The 19,745-nt window shown below is 51.3% G+C and overlaps 1 protein-coding gene and 1 pseudogene across 1 annotated transcript in view; both read left to right on the top strand.

The window, feature by feature from the left end:
- Positions 1 to 19,745, top strand: part of PIGZ (phosphatidylinositol glycan anchor biosynthesis class Z) — a 100,139-nt gene that overhangs the window by 8,106 nt on the left and 72,288 nt on the right. The gene's annotated exons all lie outside the window — the stretch shown is intronic.
- LOC126947975 (40S ribosomal protein SA-like) lies at positions 17,035 to 17,924 on the top strand (annotated as a pseudogene).

The raw sequence follows: 19,745 nt of genomic DNA, 5'->3' as shown, positions 1-19,745 counted from the left end.
TGTGTGTGTCTGCATGTGTGCGTCTACATGTATGTCTGTGTGTGTGCTTGTGTGTGTCTGTGTCCATGTGTGTGCCTGTGTGTCTGCATGTGTCTGTGTGTGTCTGCATGTGTGTCTGCATATATGTGTGTGTCTGCATCTGTGCGTGTGTGCATGTGTCTGCGTGTGTGTTCTACATGTGTGTGTCTGTGCATGTGTGTGTGTGCGTGTGTGTGTGTCTGTGTGTGTGTGCGTGTGTGTGTCTACGTGTGTGTCTGTGCGTGTGTGCATGTGTGTGCGTGTGTGTTCTACATGTGTGTGTCTGTGCGTGTGTGTGTGTGCGTGTGTGTGTGCGTGTGTGTGCGTGTGTGCATGTGTGTTCTACGTGTGTGTGTGCGTGTGTGTGTGCATGTGTGCATGTGTGTGCGTGTGTGTTCTACGTGTGTGTGTGCGTGTGTGTGTGCGTGTGTGTGTGTGCGTGTGTGTGTCTACATGTGTGTGTGCGTGTGTGTGCGTGTGTGTGTGTGCGTGTGCGTGTGTGTGTGTGCACGCGTGTGTCTGTGTTGGGGGCAGGGGAGTTGTGGTTTCACTGCAAGGCACAGTTTTAAGAAAGGAAGGCTAACTACAAATGTATACACAATGGTGGCTGCATGTCATTATGGACACATTGGTCCAAATCCAGAGAGACACAACTGTGGGCTGAGCGATGGCGCTGTGTAAGGGAAAGGCTGTGAATTGTGACACACGCACCCCTCTGAGGGATGGTGATAGTGAGAGCTGCGCCTGTGTAGGGGCAGGAGTAGATGGAAGATCTTTGTACCTTCTGCCCAGCTGGCCTGCTCTTTAAACTGCTCGTAAATATAAAGAAAGTCTGTGTTTTGTTTCAAGGCCTCACCTGGCCAATATATCGACCATAGTCTAATCATGGAGAGACTACCCCATCGCCTTCCAGTCCCCGTTTTTATCATCCACCCCCCGACCGAGTGCATAGGAACTGTCACCCCGAAGATCATCTGGCTGTGGGTCTCTCTCCTTCCCCCTGTGAGCCTGACTTTTTCGATCCCACCGTCTCAGCTCCTATGCCGGAGCCTGGAGAGAAGCAGCGGCACCAGGCCAAGGCTTCCATCCCAGCCGGGATGCCCTCGGCCTGCCAGCCGCCTCCGGCCCCAGTTTCTTTAGCCCACGTGCCTCCTGGAGAGGCAGAGCTGCAGGCCGTCCTCAGGCCCCCAGACTCCAGCAGGAAGCCAAGCAGACTGTCATGGGGACAACTAGCCACAACTCTAGATATGGACTCAGGGCGAGGGCCCCTCTCTGCCTCTCCCCCAGAACTTCCCGAGGAGAAGGTGTCTGTGTGTGTGGAATTCTGCTGCCCTGGCCCCTTGGGGAGGAGCCCTGGCTTTCCTGACAACGAAGATCTGCCGTTGCAATGAGGCAGTGCAGTGCCCTGACTTGCTGTAGGGAGTGTTCTTTAAGACCAGCCTGCTGAAATGGACCTGAAGACAGCAGCTGGACAGATGGCCAAGACAGAGGTGCCATCGTGCCCATCCTTCAGTTTTTTGTCATGAGAGACATACTGGAAACAGCCTAAATGCCCAGTATCAGGTTGGGTAAATGAAACACGGTCCATACTTTCCTTCCCAGTGGAATGCGATGGATGATGGTCTGCAGCTGTTAGATGAAGGGCAGAGCTATATTTACCGATGTGGAAAGAGTTCCATGGCATATTGTTGAGTAAAAAGAGCAGGTTATGAAACAGTATATAATCCCATTATCATAAAATCTCACATACAAACTCACACGCACACTCACACACACAGAGCTGTCTGGAAATCTGTTCACCAAACTGTTAACGGTGACTAGCTCCAGTTGGTGGAATTTAAGGGTAATTTTTACTTTCTTTAAACTTTATTTTAGTTTCTTTAACTCTTTATTTTGAATTTTAAAGCCTTTTAAATAACTATTCAATATCATTTTGGAATGAATAAATAAACAAGCAAATAAAAAGTAAAAGAGCTGGGCGCAGCGGCTCATGCCTATAATCCTAGCACTTTGGGAGGCCGAGGCAGGTGGATCATCTGAGGTCAGGAGTTCGAGACCAGCCTGGCCAACATGGCAAAACCCTGTCTCTACTAAGAATACAAAAATTAGCCGGGCATGGTAGCAGGCATCTATAATCCCAGCTACTCAGGAGGCTGAGGCAGGAGAATCGCTTCAACCCAGGAGGCAGAGGTTGCAGTGAGCTGAGATTGCACCACTGCACTCCAGCCTGGACGACAGAGCAAGACTCCATCTCAAAAACAACAACAACAACAAAAAAGTAAAAGTTCCACTGTCCCAATCACAGTCCCAATATCACCTCTCGACTCTGAACAATGCAGGTGGCCTCGATGATGAGGCTGAGGGGGCTGCAGAAGGAGCTCTGGCTTGAGCTACTCAGTCCTGGATGTGGAAGTGGTGGATGTGGCCCTGTGACTAGCTGTGTGGCCTTCAAGCAGTCACTTAGCCCTTCAGAGCCTCCATGTCTTCCCTGAGTGCCTGCCTGTGGGCTGGCTGGGTGGGGGGATGCAGGGGGCACCCACAGCCCAGAGGCTCCTCAAGGCTCCACTGCCCAGAAACCTGTGCCTGAGCAACGTCCTCTCCAACTTCCCCAACTGCTAATGGTCCTGAGGGCACGCTCCTGGCAGGCTGGGACAGACGCAAGAGGAAGAAAGAAGTCCAGGAGGCAAGGGCATCCTGAGGAAAGTACACTAAAATCCAGGCTCAGCTGGGTCAGCGACGGGCGCCCTCGCACCGGAACCTGGGAGGACTTGGGGGAGGAAGAGGAGAGCCTGAGCCCAGGATGAAACAGGCTGCTTCGGGCAGCGTGGGCCCCAGAAAATCTCCTCCATCCACTACCCTTCGCTTATTCACACTCTTGGCTCCAGGGCTCTCCCATCCCGCCCAAACCCCTCTCCCTAGTTCTCGGGCTTGTGTAGGATGCTAGAGCTGGAAGGGACCACAGTGAATCAGCTTGGCCAATCAGCTCGCCTCACCCCCTCATAGTTCAGGAAACCAAGGCGTTTAGGAGACAGGACTTCCTGCTGATGGGGAGGTAGTCATCACAGCTCCGGACCTGAACCCAGGGTCTGGTTCCCAGCTGCCGCGTCACAGGACACAGTGTGCGGGACCAGCCTCCATCAGCACATCCCTCCCACCCGCTCCCCACCCGCTCCCCGCCGGGCAAGTTGGAACAGCTGTGCCACAGCCGTGTGCCTGGTCCTCCTTGCCAGCCGGCCGGCGGGGCACCCAGCCCCAAGGTCCCATTTTAGAGTCTGTTCCTAGGATCCTTCCTGGCACCAACTGTCACAGGTCGGGTTCCCAGGAAAACACTCGAGGACGAGATTTGTGTGCAGGCTTCTCAGGGAGTGCTCTCACAGGCAGTGCCTGCCAGGGGGAAAGAAGCCACGGGATGGGCAGAGAGAGGAGTGAGTGCCATGCAGTAGCCAGGAAGGCCCGGCTGGCGAACCTTCCGAGCTGTCCTGCCTTGAGGCAAGAGAGCCTGGCCTTTCTGTCCCTCATGGATGCAGGTTTGGAGATGGGGCGACCTTGAGCAAGGTGGTTCTCTTCAGCTGAGGGCAAGTCCTAGAGAGAAACCCAGCTGGGCCCCACCAGCCATCGACACTCCCGGCAGCTGCAGGAATGAGAGCCTCTGTCCCCCACAGCGGGCACTACAGAGAGGGTGGTGACCTGCCCTAGATCACGTCGCCCGTGAGTGGTGGCCCTGAATTCACTTCCAGAGGACCAAAGCCCACACCTTAATCCCGGTAAACACATGAATATCTAACACTTAGAGGGTGTGCTTCCGTGCACTAAGCACTGCCTATAAACGTCATTGTTTAACCCTCAAAGCAACATCATGAAGTATTAGTATTCAAGACACATTTTACAGATGAAGAAACTGAGTCTTGGAGACGATAGTGTAATGCCCAGACCGTTTGTTCCCAAAGAAGACCACCAGAGTCCAGAGTCAAAGCCAAGCGGCAAGGATCTTTTACTGCAAGTTCGAACTTGGTCCCTCTGTTCCACAGCGTACAAGAGGGCCCCGAACAATGCGAGTGCTTGCTTTTTATAGCCCGATGTAAATAGGATACGTAAAGTTACAGAGGAACAAGGGAATTATTTTGGTTACAGCACTACAATTGGTTTACATTTTAAGTTATACATTTAGCAGTTTTCTATTGGTTCCCGCGCTTTCAGTAAAACCACAAACGGCTGTGTCCTTATCGGGGATTTTCCAGGTGGTGGTTGTACTGGGCTCAGGAAATTGAGAGATATATGGTGGGATGTGTTTGTACTGGGCTCAGGAAGTTGAGAGATATATGGTGGGATGTGTTTGTACTGGGCCTGTTTGTGTTGAGCCCGGGGCTGAGGAATGTGCCTGATTTCTTTCATTCCCCCCTTTTCTTAGGTACCTCTAGAGCCAATCTTGGGTCTTATAAGTCTGATCTGTTTCAGCGTTCACAGGTTGGTATTGGGCTCTGAGGACCATGAGCTGTATGGTGTCAAACCTTTCCCTGACAAACTGTAAAATTCTGTTAACAACACAAGGTCCTACAGTTAACAGAAATAGTAGACTCAGCAGGGGTCCAAGGAAGGGGGCTAACGGGGAAAACATAGAGGAATTCCACCATTGGTCTGCAGCTGAAGCAAACTGTCGTGTTTTTACTTCTGTGCTTAACTTGCGTAACTGTTGGACCCGGTTCTCTACAAGCCCTGATTCATTTATGTAGAAACAACAGTCTTCTTTTAGAAATATACATGTACCACCTTTTTCTGCAGTGAGTAGGTCTAGGGCTCTCCGGTTCTGCAAGGTTACCTGAGCTAGGGACGTGAGCTGTCGCTGAAGGGAGGCAAGGGACTCAGCCGACTCCTCCATAGCAACGGCAAATTGTTGGTATAACTTGTTGCTTTCTATGAGGGTGTGACCTAGGGCTCCCCCCGCCAGCCCGGCCGCAATGAGGGACGAGGTGACGGAGATTCCCGCAATGAGGGGGAGAAATATGGCTTGTGCAGGTCTCGGTCTAGGGACTGGGTGAATAGCAGTACTAGTCCAGTTACCGGTGTACCCTAAGAACTCGCCGGCAGTTAATAGAGTCAACCGGGGAACTAATGTGACAGGAAGACACAGTAGGTTGGTAACAGAGGGACCAGATAGGTTCTTAGATAATGTTCCATTACACCAGAAGAATATGCCCGGCGGAGCCCTTAGGGTGATATTAGGGGGCATTGTAGTGATATTGCAGAGGCTGGAATTAGTTCCTGAGAAACAGTAGGGAAACTTCTCCTGACTGGGGTTTAGGTATAGGGGCACGTTAGGGATAGGGGCATATGAGAGGTTTCGGAGGTTGTTAGCTTGGGCAGAGGTAGAGGATCCCCATGGCAGAGGGACAGCGGTTAGCGGTGGACGCCCTAGAGTGGCACACAGAAAGCAGCCAGACAGGCTATGAAGTCCTGTAAGGTTAGCAAGTTCTAGTCCTTCTTGTAATAATTTTAACCAGGAGAAAGGGCATAAATCTTGTGTTAGTGTGTTTTCTTGTCGTTGGATATTTCCATGGACCAGGGGCAGTACCTGCACTAGACCTCGCCACAGATAGAGGTGACTGCTAGGCCATGTGGAGGAGGAGGAGTAGTATACAGCCCCATGTTGAGGCATGGTCCAGCGGGAGTTCCAGGGGTCTTTGACTATCCATGTATATGAAAAGTCCCCGTCCCGTCTACGATGGAAGGGCCACTTAGGATCTAACTGTTCTTCCTTACCCCAATAATGGGATTTATGGATGTTACAATAGTTATAAGGGTAGCCGGCATTTTGGTGCCACCAATAGTGTTTACAATTGTATTTAGTCTGATCAAACTCAAAGCATATTATTGGTGCCATAGGTTTGGCTATTTGAAAACCAGTAAAATTTAGTAAAATTGGGCTATTGCACCCTGAGGAGGGGCAATCAGCACTGGCCAATAATTTCCCGGGCTTATGAGGTTGTCCAGGGTGGGTTTGGTTTTCATAAAGCCAGAATCTCCAGATAAAGGGATTAGGAGCTGGTTTTGTGATTTCCCCAGCGGCCACTAGGGCGACTAACGTTAGGGTTAGACTACCTAACTGCATGTTTGCAGTGAGCTATGCTGCCGGCACAGGGTGAGTTTTAAGGGGTTGTTCTTAGCTCTGTCCACAGTCCACGTGGCCGGTGCTTCAGCCGCCACCGTGATTGGCCCCAGAAGGTCGGAGGCTGGGTCCACTGGCTTGACGTGGGTGTAGTGGATCCACGACGCGATGCCCTCTACCTTCAGGGCGGTGGGTGTGGTTAGGAGTACCTGGAGTGGTCCTTTCCCCCTGGGTTCTAGGGTCTCTTGTCGGTGTCGCTTAAGCAGGACCCAGTCTCCCGGCTGGTACGGATGGGGTGTCGTGGGGGACCGGTCTCATATAGTTCCTTCAGCTTGGGCCAGATTTCTTGATGAATTTTCTGCAAGGCTTGTAGGGAAAATAAGAGTTCAGAGACATTTTCTGTTTCAGACTTGAGCAGATCATCTTTTAGGCTGGGAACCAGGGGTGGGGGTCTGCCATACATGATTTCATAAGGGGGAAGGCCCAGTCTGTAAGGGGTATTACGGGCCCGGAACAGAGCGTAGGGGAGAAGGACCACCCAATTAGCGCCAGTCTCCATAGTCAATTTAGTTAAGGTCTCCTTTAAGGTCCGATTCATCCTCTCTACCTGTCCTGAACTCTGGGGCCTGTAAGCGCAATGTAGTTTCCAATTTGCCCCAAGGATGGAAGCCAAATCCTGACTTACCTTAGCGACGAAGGCCGGCCCATTATCTGACCCTATCTGGATGGGGAAGCCATACCTGGGGAGGATATCTTCCAGAATTTTCTTTGCTACAACCTGAGAAGTTTCCCTTTTGGTTGGGAATGCTTCAGTCCACCCTGAAAAAGTATCTACAAAGACAAGTAAGTACCGATACCCGTATTTTCCTGGCTTTATCTCAGTAAAATCTACTTCCCAGTAGATACCGGGCCTGGTTCCCCTGAGCCTTGTTTCCGTTGCAGCCTGGGATTGGGGGTAGGCGTTGTTAAGCTGGCAGACTTTGCAACTTGTCACAATGCTGCTGGCCGTCTCAGCTATATGTCTGATTTTGAGCTTGGAGCGTCTGATCAGGTCTATCATCCGCCGGGCACCCAGGTGGGTGGTTCGGTGGATGTGTTCTAACACTTGTTGTCCTAATTTTTCTGGTAGGATGCTTTGGTCATTAGTATCAGTCCACCACCCATTCTGGATCTGTTTCAGGGGAAGTTTGTCGATCCACTGGAGATCTTGTTCTGAATAATCAGGGAGATATGGCAAGTCCCGGGGGCCCAGATCAGGGAGCTGGAGTGCAAGGAGTTGGCTGGGAGCCTTTGCCACACTCCTTGCAGTTTGGTCTGCCAGAAAGTTGCCTTGAGCAATTGGAGTGGTTGGTTTCTGATGCCCTGGGCAATGTACAATAGCCAATTTTTTTGGTCTCCATAGGGCTGTTAACAGGGCTAGGATCTCTTGCTTGTTTTTTATCTCTTTTCCTTCAGCCATTAGTAACCCTCGCTCCCTGTAAATGGCCCCATGTATGTGTGCCGTAGCAAAAGCATATCGGCTGTCTGTGTATACTGTCAGTTTCTTCCCTGCCCCTAAGGTAAGAGCTTGGGTGAGCGCTATCAGTTTGGCCTTCTGGGCCGATGTTCCCGGGAGCAGGGGTTCCGCCCAGATTACCTCAGTCTCTGAAGTCACTGCCGCTCCAGCGTACCTCTGGCCTTGATGCATGAAGCTGCTCCCATCAGTGAACCAGACGAGGTCAGCGTCAGGAAGTGGGCGGTCCTGCAGGTCTTCTCGAACTCCGTGCACCTGAGCTAGTATCTCGGTGCAGTCATGGAGTGGGGCATCCAGGTCCGGGTTGGGCAGCAGCGAGGCAGGGTTTAAGGTCGTTGGGGGCAGGAAAGTTATCCTGAGGGGATTTAGTAGTAGTCCTTGGTAGTGGGTGAGCCGGGCGTTACTTATCCATCGATTAGGTGGCTGTTTGAGTACACCCTCGATGGCATGTGGGGTAACAACCCATAATTCTTTACCCATGACAAGTTTATCAGCATCTTGCACCATCAGAGCCGTGGCCGCAATCATTCGGAGACAAGGGGGCCACCCGGCAGCCACTGGGTCTAATTTCTTTGACAGGTAGGCAACCGGCCTCCGCCAGGGGCCTAAGTTCTAAGTTATTACCGCCTTGGTGACACCCTTGCTCTCGTCCACGTATAAGTGGAAGGGCTTGGTGACATCAGGTAGTCCCAGTGCAGGCGCAGAGAGTAGGGCGGTTTTGATCTGTTGGAAAGCCGACTCGGCTTCTTCTGTCCAATTAAATGGCTGCTGCCCCCGTGTTGCCTGATACAAGGGTTTAGCCAGCTCTATGAACCCAGGTATCCATAGTCTACAAAATCCCGCCGACCCCAGGAATTCCCTCACTTGTCAGGTGGATTGTGGCCTGGGGATCTGCAGAACAGTTTGTTTCCGGGCATCTGTTAACCAGCACTGCCCTCCTTTTAGCAGGTACCCCAGATATGTTACTTCTGATTTACAGATTTGAGCTTTCTTTGCCGAGGCTCGGTAGCCTAGGTTCCCTAGAGCTTGTAAGAGACCCTTGGTCCCTTGAATACAAGCTTCTTGGGTCTCAGCAGCAATCAGGAGGTCATCAACATACTGTAGTAAGGTTATTTCAGGGTGTTTGCGTCCGTACTCACCCAGGTCTTCATGGAGGGCCTCATCGAACAGGGTAGGAGAGTTTTTGAATCCCTGTGGCAGTCTGGTCCATGTCAGTTGGCCACTTACGCCCCTCCCAGGGTCAGTCCACTCGAAGCCGAAGAGCTTTTGGCTCTGAGGGGCTAAAGGCAAACTGAAGAAAGCATCTTTCAAATCTAAAACAGTGTACCATTGATGTTTAGGGTTTAGGGTACTCAGGAGGGTGTACGGGTTAGGCACAGTTGGATGTATGTCCATAACCCTCTTATTGACTTCTCTCAAGTCTTGTACAGGTCTGTATTCACCGCTATTAGGTTTTCGTACCGGCAACAATGGAGTATTCCAGGGCGAGTGACATGGGCGAAGGACCCCTTGGTCGAGGAGCCGGTGGATATGTGGTGCAATCCCTTCTTTGGCCTCTAGGGGCATCGGGTATTGGCGTACCCACACGGGGTCTGTCCCAGGTTTAAGTTCAACAAACAAGGCAGGACGGTGTTTTGCTAGTCCTAAGCCCCCCGTTTCCGCCCAAACTCCTGGATATTGCTGGAGCCAGGTTGCTATGTCCTGGTCAGGGGCCGCTCGCTCCTGGTGGAGCCGGTACTCATCTTCTAGGGTTATAGTCAGGATGGACACGGGCTGATTTTGGGAGTTGGTCACGACGGGCCCTTCGGGGAGGAAATGGATCTGTGCTCCCATTTTAGTTAGCAGGTCTCTCCCTAATAGGGGACAGGGGCTCTCAGGGATGACCAGGAAAGAATGGGTTACATTCCTGGCTCCGAGGTTTACTGTTCTTTGTGTTGTCCAGGGGTATTTCTTAATTCCTGTGGCCCCTTGTACCCACGAGGACTTGGAGGATAATTTTCCATTAGTTTTAACTAGGACCAAGTGCTGTGCTCTTGTATCGACCAAGAACTGAACTGGGGACCCCTCCACTTGCAAAGTTACCCTAGGTTCGGGGAGGGGGTCCAAACCCCGTCTTCCCTAGTCTTCGTCTTGAGTGACTAGTACAGGTGTAGACCTAGGGGGTCCCTGTCCTCGTTGTTTCTGTTTGGGGCAGTCTCTTACCCAGTGGCCAGCTTCCTTACAGTATGCACATTGGTCTTTGCTCAGATTATCATGTCTGGGGGACCGCCTAGGTTGGGTGTTCTCTGGCTGTAGATGCTCTTTCTGTACTACTGCTGCCAGGACCTTGGTCATTTTTTCAGTGGCCTTAAATTGCTTTTCTTCTGGAGTATCTCTGTTATTGTAAACCCGCTGGGCTATCTGAAGGAGGTCCTGAATCTGTTTTCCCTCTAAGTCTTCTAATTTCTGGAGTTTCCTTTTAATGTCTGGGGCCGCCTGATTTACGAAAGACATTACGACAGCTGCCTGACTTCCTGGAGCCTCTGGGTCTATGGAGGTGTATTGTCTAAAAGCTTCCATTAATCTTTCTAAGTAGGTAGCTGGGCTTTCTGTCTTTCCCTGCAGAACAGAGTATACTTTAGCCAAATTAGTGGGCTTGCGAGCAGCTGCCCGGAGACCCGCCATTAGAGTCTGGCGGTAAAGGTGTAGCCATCCTCTACCTTCTGCCGTGTTGTAGTCCCACGCTGGCCTGGTCAGAGGAAAAGTCGCATTTATGAGGTCGGGGTTGGCAGTCGGTTGACCGTCATCCCCCAGGACCTGCTTTCTAGCTTCTACCTGTATTCTCTCTCGCTCCTCCGTTGTGAACAAGATTCAGAGGAGCTGCTGACAATCATCCCAAGTGGGCTGGTGGGTGAACATGACACTATCCAGTAAAGCCATTAAATCTTTGGGGTTGTCTGAGAACCGAGCACTCTGAGTCTTCCAGTTATACAGATCACTGGTGGAGAATGGCCAGTACTGGAGCCTGGGGATTCCCATGTCATCTAGGGGTCCTATTTCCTGAAGGGGTAGAGCCACTGTGGAGTCAGGCGGCTGGGGGGGCTAGCCCGCAAAGTGCGCCCTCGTGTCTGCCCCGCCGGCCCTTCAAAGTTACTTTCACTTTCCGCAGGTCCGGGTGTGCCGGCCGCCTCCCGTCCGCCTGCTCCCTCCCGCAGCTTAGCCCCGGGGGCTGGGGCCTGGGCCCGGAGGGATACAGAGGGGGTTCTGTGGACAGTGGGTCCCCGCTATCAGGTAGAACAGGATGGGGGGGGCAGTCGGTTGCTTGGATTTTAGCGGCCGAGCAACCAGTGTCTTACAGGGTTCAGGGGCTAATTGGAAAGGGGACAGCCAAGGAGGCGGGTTCTCAACAAGGTCCTGCCATATGAGGATATATGGGATTTGATCCAAGTGGCCCGCACGCCCAGGTAGGAAAATCTTGGACTTTACTCTAGTGATGACAGGAAGTTGGAACGTCCCTTCGGGTGGCCACCCCACATCAAAGGCAGGCCATTCGGAGTGGCACAGAGTAATTAGCTTTCCCTTCCTGATTTCCATACTAAGATCGTGGCCCCTTGCTCTAACATCCTTGAAATTACTTGTAAGGAGAGATAGGGGAGTGCTCTGGGTATTACCCATCCTGTAATAATTTGTAGTCTCTTCCTGTAAAAGAATATGGGTTAGAATTCCTGTAAAGGAAATCTGTCATATAAATAATATGTAGCCGCAAGCGCGCTCTGGAAGCCCGGGTCAGAATCAGTTCAGATAAAGATCTAGATCAGACGAGAGCCAGGGGACATCTCCCACCGGTCTCCACTGGCCGTCCTATAGCGCATCCGCCAGGACTGCGTCAGCTTCAGTTTCAGACCTCGCGAGTCACAGATACAGGTTCAGAACAGACACAGACAGACAAACAGAGACGAGCCGGCTCACCTATCAGCAGATCGATCCTGGTAGATCCGTTGACCAGGGGTGTGGTGGGCTTGGGGAATCCCGGACGAGCCCCCAGATGTAATGCCCAGACCGTTTGTTCCCCAAAGAAGACCATCAGAGTCCAGAGTCAAAGCCAAGCGGCAAGGATCTTTTACTGCAAGTTCGAACTTGGTCCCTCCATTCCACAGCGTACAAGAGGGCCTCGAACAATGCGAGTGCTTGCCTTTTATAGCCCGATGTAAATAGGATACGTAAAGTTACAGAAGAACAAGGGAATTTTTTTGGTTACAGCACTATAATTGGTTAACATTTTAAGTTATACATTTAGCAGTTTTCTATTGGTCCCCGCGCTTTCAGTAAAACCACGAACGGCTGTGTCCTTATCGGAGACTTTCCAGGTGGTGTTTTTCTAAAGTTGAGATATATGGTAGTCTCTGAGTTGAGAAATGTGTTTGTACTGGGCTTAGGAAGTTGAGAGATATATGGTGGGATGTGTTTGTACTGGGCTCAGGAAGTTGAGAGATATATGGTGGGATGTGTTTGTACCGGGCCTGTTTGTGTTGAGTCCAGAGTTGAGGAATGTGCCTGTTTTCTTTCATCCCCACCCAAATCTCATTTGAATTGTAGCTCCCATAATCCCCACATGTCATGGGAGGGACCGGGTGGGAGGTAATTGAATCATGAGGGCGGTTCCCCCCTGCTGCAGTCCTTGTGATACTGAGGCCTCATGAGGTCTGACGGTTTTATAAGGGACTTTTCCCCCTTTTGCTCAGCACGTCTCCTTGCTTCCCCCTCCACCATGATTGTAAGTTTCCTGAGGCTTCCACAGCCCTGCAGAACTGTGAGTCAATTAAACCTCTTTTCTTTATAAATTACCCAGTCTCAAGTATGTCTTTATTACCAACATGAGAATGGGATTAATACCACAGGTAATTTGCCCAAGGTCATTCAGCTAATAAACCAGGACTGGAGCCCAGGCAATCCGACACCAGAGCCGTTACATGATCAGGCCACACTGGTACACTGGACCTTGCCCAGTAGCTTGTGGATAACGTACATTTCGGGGAGAGAGTGGTGAACTTTGACCTTGGCAAGCTGGTGGTCTGCAGGTTGATGGCGGCTCCGAGGAGGCAGAAGCTGCCTGGGATCTTTCCATCCCTGCAGGCTCCTTGCCCTAGGCCCCCTAAGCTCCAGTGCTCAGGGGGGCGCAGCCTGGCTGGAGAAGTCATCCCCTGTGGGGAAAAGAAAGAGAGATCAGACTGTTACTGTGTCTATATAAAAAGAAGTAGACATAAGAGACTCCATTTTGTTCTGTATTTGAGATGCTGTTAATCTGTGACCCTACCCCCAACCTTGTCCTTGCAAGAGACATGTGCTGCTGTGACTCAAGGTTTAATGGATTTTGGGCTGTGCAGGATGTGTCTTTGTTAAACAAGTGCCTGCAGGCAGCTTGCTGGTTAAAAGTCATCACCATTTCAACTACCCAGGGACACATACACAGCCAAAGGTCGCAGGGACCTCTGCCTAGGAAAGCTAGGTATTGTCCAAGGTTTCTCCCCATGTGATAGGATGAAACAATGCTGCTAAAAGGTTTATGGAGATGTTTGCATATGCATCTCAAGGCACAGCATTTTCCTTTAAACTTATTCATGTCACAGAGGTTTTTGTTCATATGTCTTACTGCTGATTTCCTCCCTACAATGATCCTATTGTCCTGCCACTCCCTTATCTTTAAGATGGTAAAGATAATTATCAATAAATACTAAGGGAACTCAGAGACCGGTGCCGGCGTGGGTCCTCTGTAAGCTGGTGATGGCGTGGGTCCTCTGTAATCTGAGCGCCGGTCCCCTGGGCCCACTTTTTCTTTCTCTATACTTTGTCCCTGTGTCTCATTTCTTTTCTCAAATCTCTCGTTCCACCTAACGAGAAACACCCACAGGTGTGGAGGGGCAGGCCACCCCTTCAATCCCCCTCAGCCCTGCTTACAGCCCACGTCTGTGTAGACCAGCAGGTGCCAGTACCAGCCAGGCAGACTGGGTTTGGCCACACAGTCTCCGCAGAGCCCTGGTGCCTTGGTTTACAGAGCTGTAAAACAATAGATTGTCCCTATTATCATCACGCTTGTGGCTCCCTCAGGTCTCTCTGAGAGGGCTGCTGGTGAAAAATGATGATGGCACACACAGCAAAATGCGGGTGCTGGCCGTGTTCTGCAGGGTCACCAGGCCCTGCAGAGGTTGACTTGCACAGCCAGCCACCCCACGTTCCTTGGGAGAGGCACCTTTCCTACCACCTGTGAGAAGCTGTCTTGAGAACCAAGATCTTCATTCCTCAAAGGCCTTGCGTGCGTGAGAAAGGAGGCTGCCCTAGGGAAAGAGACCAGAGGTCCCTGGGCTGTCCTTCAGCCCAGCTTCTCTCCGTCACACTCCATGAAGAGCCTGTATTTGGGAAGTGCCTGTCTCCCTTCCAGGCTGCCAGCGAGCCCTTTAAGGGCAGGGACAGAGCCTGCCCCCTGCCCAGTACATTCCCGGTGCCCAGCCTCACCTGCCACAGAGCTGTCGCCCAGACAGAGTTTGCTGAATGCATGAATGAGATGAGACATTAGTTTTGCCTCCCGGAAGTTGGACTGTTCCCGGGGGAGTTCCGGGAATACTGAGGAGCTCGGTCCTCCCTGGCAACTTGTAGGGTGCAGAGCTGATTTTAAAAAGAATCACTGTTGGCATCGGGGCTGGCCAGTATCTACCCCTGGTCCGAAGGCTGACCCCTTTCCCAGGGCATGTGTGTTGGTTTGCCAGGGCTGCCGTAACAAGGTACCACAACCTGAGCAGCTTTTACGTGACACAAGTGTATCGTCCCACGGTCCCGGAGGCCGGGCGTCTGACACCAAGATGTCAGCAGGGCTGGTGCCTTGGCCTGCAGGGGCACCACCCACACGCGGCCTCTGTCTTCACACGGCGCTCTTTGTTCGTCTGCGTCCAAATTCCTCCGTTTTAGGAGGACATCAGCCATACTGGATTAAGGCCCATCCTAATGACCTCATCTTAACTAATGACATCTCAAGCAACCCTGTTTTCAAATAATGTCCCATTTCGAGGCAGTGGGTGGGGTTAGAACCTCAACACAGGAATTTGGGAGGGACACCACTCAACCCATAGCAGCTGATGATTGTTCTGTTGGTCAGGGCTGGGCACAGAACACCCCATAGGCTCTCTGCTGCCCCCCTCCTTGTTCCTGTGTACACCGTCACCAATGCTAAAATATGAAGACCATGAAGATGATGCCTGGATGACACCAACCCAGAGAGATCAAACCGTCAGGCAGCACTATCCCAGCTCCAAGGCGTGCCCTGACCCTCTGCTTAACTTCCCTTGGTGAAGAGGAGAAGGACGGGTCTCACCTGCAGCCAGACAGGCTCAGAGTTCTCTCTGGTGCTAGTTTTGGTACCTCTGGGAGGGAGAAGAAGCTGGCTTTGCCAATACCAGGCTCTGGGCACCAGGCTTAGTGCCACTGGGGTGAGCTCATGCCCAACCCGCACTCATTCACTCCGCTTTCTCTCTTCCTTTCCTCCCTCTCCAGCTCTTGCTGTTGCTGTTTCCTAGAACCCAGACCACCCATCATGGGCTGGAAAGGAAGCAAAAGGGCCCCAGATTTCCCAGGAATGTTGCATTTTGACAATCAATTGCCAACCTTAGGTGTGACCTCCTCTTCTCCCTCCCAGCTCCCCACAGGGGGGTATCTGCATTATCCCCATTCTACAGGACTGGGAGGTGAGGCTGTGAGGGTGAGGAACTGAGGAACTCGCTTGGCTTTGAACACAGGCACAGCCAGCCCCAGCGGGTGGTAGTGGTAAGTCTCCACCAGGCCTGGCTGGGAAGCCTGTGTGCCACAGGCCTGGCTGGACTACCTACCTGCAGCCTCCAGGACACTCGAACCAAAGTCCAGGTGCAATTGCCTTTATCACGTCTGCTCCAGTTCTGACAATCATCTCAAGGATACTGGCCAGGTGGCCCCAGGAGCAGAAGGCTGGTCAGCGTTTGTCAGAGCAGAGCTCATCACTGATAACAAAAGTGCTGGCCACGCCAGTGCTGGAGACAGGCTGGGACTGCACTTATCGTTGAGAGGACAGAATTCCACAGTAAAACTTCAGCCTGCACTGGCTGCTCATCTGAGCCTTGGTCAGGGCGTGAGGCCCGCCCCCTCTTGCTGGGCATAACCTAGAGCAGAGAGCCGTTCTGCCTAAAGGCCTGTCCTGCCATTGGCCCTGCTGGGTGAGGGGTCTTTGGCCCTGCAGCAGAGCATGGGACTGGCTAGGAAGGAGTGACTTGAAGGGAAAAATAGGGCCACCTGCCCAGATACTAAGGCACGGAGAATGGTGTAACATATTCTGTTTTTTTTTTTTTTTTTTTTTTTGAGTCGGAGTCTAGCTCTGTCGCCCAGGCTGGAGTGCAGTGGACGGATCTCAGCTCACTGCAAGCTCCGCCTCCTGGGTTCACGGCATTCTCCTGCCTCAGCCTCCCGAGTAGTTGGGACTACAGGCGCACGCCACCTCGCCCGGCTAGATTTTTTTTGTATTTCACCATGTTAGCCAGGATGGTCTCGATCTCCTGACCTCGTGATCCGCCCATCTCGGCCTCCCAAAGTGCTGGGATTACAGACTTGAGCCACCGCGCCCGGCCTGGTGTAACATATTCTAAACACACGGGCAGGTCCCCATGTGGATGTGAGGGATGCGTGTACACAAGGGTAAGCACGTGCACCCCTGTTTCCAGGCCTGGCCCCCTGCAGAAAGACGGGGGAGCCGGATCCTGCTCAGCAGCGGACAACAGGATCCGCCCTCGCCCAGGACGGCCTCAGGACTCCAGGCGCTGAGACCTCACTCTACTCCCGTTTCACTTCCGTTAGAGGCTAAGAACTTGTTAAGAGCCAGGCTTCCCTTCTTTCTGCTCCAGCTTCAGGTTCCTTCTGAGACCTCACCAAGGAGGAGGTGGGGGTTGCTTTGAAATGCATCTGCTTTGCTTAGTCTCTTCTTAGGTGACTTTTTAAAAATTGTGATAAAAGGCACCATTTTCAGCGTTGTAAGTGTACAGTTCTGTGGCACTGACACTGTTGTGCAGTCATTGCCCCCCCATCCATCTCCAGAACCCTTTATCCCCAACTGAAACTCTGACCCATTAAACACGGACTCATTTCCCCAGCCCCTCAGCCCCTGGCAACCACCATTCTACTTCCTGCCTTTATGAACTTGGTCATTTTAGGCAGTGCATATAAGTGGGATACACATACTGTATTTGTTCTTTAGCGACTGGCTTATTCTGCTTGAAACTCAGCCTTCACGTTTCATCTATGTTGTAGCGTGTGTCAGAATTTCCTTCCTTTTGCCTTTCTGTGCTACCTGCAGAGGGGTCCATCTGGCGTCGTTCTGGATTCCCATCGTAACTTAAAGGAAATTTTCACAATGTCCGGAGCCCTTGATGTCCTTCAAATGAAGAAGGGGGATGTCCTTAAGTTCTGTGCAGCAGGAACCCACTTAGGTGGCACCAATCTTGACTTCCAGATGGAACAGTCCATCTATAAAAGGGAAAGTGATGGCATCTACTTCATAAATCTGAAGAGGACCTGGGAGAAGCTTCTGCTGGCGGCTCGTGCCATTGTTGCCATTGAAAACCCTGCTGATGTGAGGGTTATATCCTCCAGGAATACTGGCCAGAGGGCCGTGCTGACGTTTGCTGCTGCCACTGGAGCCACTCCAATTGCTGGCCAGTTCACTCCCGGAACCTTCACTAACCAGATCCAGGCAGCCTTCCGGGAGCCACGGCTTCTCGTGGTTACTGACCCCAGGGCTGACCACCAGCCTCTCACGGAGGCATCTTATGTTAACCTACCCACCATTGCTCGTAACACAGATTCTCCTCCACGCGATGTGGACATTGCCATCCCATGCAACAGGGGAGCTCCCTCAGTGGGTCAGATGTGGTGGATGCTGGCTCGGAAAGTTCTGTGCATGCGTGGCACCATTTCCCTCGAACACCCGTGGGAGGTCATGCCTGGTCTCTACTTCTACAGAGATCCTGAAGAGCTTGAGAAAGAGCAGGCTGCTGCTGAACACTGTGACCAAGGAGGAACTTCAGGGTGAATGGACGCTCCAGCCCCCGAGTTCACGGCTGCTCAGCCTGAGGTTGCAGACTGGCCTGACGGCGTGCAGGCGCCCTCTGAGCCTATTCAACAGTTCCCTACTGAAGACTGGCGCGCTCAGCCTGCCACGGAAGACTGGTCTGCAGCTCCCACTGCTCAGACCACTGACTTCAGGCCACTGAATGGGTAGGATCAACCACTGAATGGTCCTAAGCTCTTCCTGCACGGGCTCTTCAGCAACATGGAGATAAGGTTGATGGAAAATCAACATCAGTTTCTGAAAAAAAAAGGAGACTGTCCTTCCTTTTTAAGACTGTATAATATTCCTATATAATACATGTAGATATACAATATATAATATAGATAATATATAATTATATAATATATAAATAATATATAATATATAAATAATATATTTCTACATATTATATTATATAAGAATATTTTACTGCCTTAAAATATATATTATATAAATATATAAATATATTAAATATTATATATTATATAAACATATAATATATAATATTCCTGTATATGTAGTCTATATATTTTGGGTTTGCATTCATCCGTCAATGGGCACTTGGGTTGCTTCCATCTTTTTTTTTTTTTGAGATGGGGTCTCACTCTGTCGCCCAGGCTGGAGTAAAGTGGTGTGATCTCGGCTCACTGCAAGCTCCGCCTCCCGGGTTCACGCCATTCTCCTGCCTCAGCCTCCCGAGTAGCTGGGACCACAGGCGCCCACCACCACGCCCAGCTAATTTTTCTTTTGTATTTTTAGTAGAGTCGGGGTTTCACCGTGTTAGCCAGGATGGTCTCCATCTCCTGACCTCGTGATCCGCCCACCTCGGCTTCCTAAAGTGCTGGGATTCCAGGCGTGAGCCACCGCCCAGCCAGTTGCTTCCATCTTTTCAATGCTGCTATGTGCATGAGTATACACATCTCTGTTTGAGTCCCTGCTTTCAAGTCCTTTGTCTGTATACCCAGAAGTGGGATTGCTGCATCCTGTGGAAAGTCTGTGTTTAATCTAGGGGGAGTCATCATACTGTTTTCCACAGTAGTGGTGCTATTTGACATTCCTACCAACAGGGCACAAGAGTTCCCATTTCTTCACATCCTAACACTTATTTTCCATTTTATAAAAGTCATCCTAGGTGTGAAGTGGTGTTTCGTTGTGGTTTGGATTTGCATTTCCTTAATGATTAATGATGTTGAGCATCTTGTCATGTACTTATTGGCCATTTGAATATCTTCTTTGGAAAAATGTCTATCCAGGTCCTTAGGTAACTTTACATTTTAAAAAAACTCCTTGATGCTCTGAAGGTTGTCATTCGGGACCATTTCTCTCTGAGATTTCCTGTGGCCCATCCCTGGGCTTCGCTTGCTCCCAACACAGATGTTCCTCTGGGAGCAGGAGGTGAGATGGGAAAGGGAGCTGGAAAGACAGACATCGCCCAGCCTTGGGACCAGCCTGGAGAACTTTGCTCTTGGGAATTTCAAGCTTGTTGCTTGAGAAATCCAGAAACTCAAGCTAAGCTGTGGCCAATATGCTGTGCTTCCCGCGAGACAGAGAGGCCAACTTTGAGGGGACTTTGGGCTGGGAGGGCCGCTGACACTGCGCTCCTGGCAGGAATGTGCAGCCCCTGCCTCCAGACCCGTCTTCAGGCCCCCAGCTTGTGATTTTCCAGGGAGAACCTGCTGCCCCCTGGTCACATGACACCTACGGTCACATGTACAAGCCTTTCTGCTGATAAGAAAGATTGTAATCATGCCTGGAACTGGAAGGTGTGTACAGGGCTGGGCTCATCATCCACCTCAGTTCAGAGTTTATTGCCAGCATCAGCCTCGAGGCCCTTCTCCTGTTTCATTCCTCTTCCCCCCTTCATCTCTGGGCCCAATTCCTGTCTCCACCTTCCCCTCGCCCCACCATGGCCATCCATTGCAATGTATCTGATGTGTATCCTTGCATCTTTGTCAAATGCATATTTTTGTGTGTGTGTCTTTAATATACACTGTCCTGTGCTAATAAATTGCATT

Source organism: Macaca thibetana, chromosome 2 (genome assembly GCF_024542745.1).
Source record: "Macaca thibetana thibetana isolate TM-01 chromosome 2, ASM2454274v1, whole genome shotgun sequence".
Classification (NCBI taxonomy): Eukaryota; Metazoa; Chordata; class Mammalia; order Primates; family Cercopithecidae; genus Macaca; species Macaca thibetana.
Note: the sequence above shows the minus strand (reverse complement) of the source record. Positions and strands in the feature narration are given on the sequence as shown.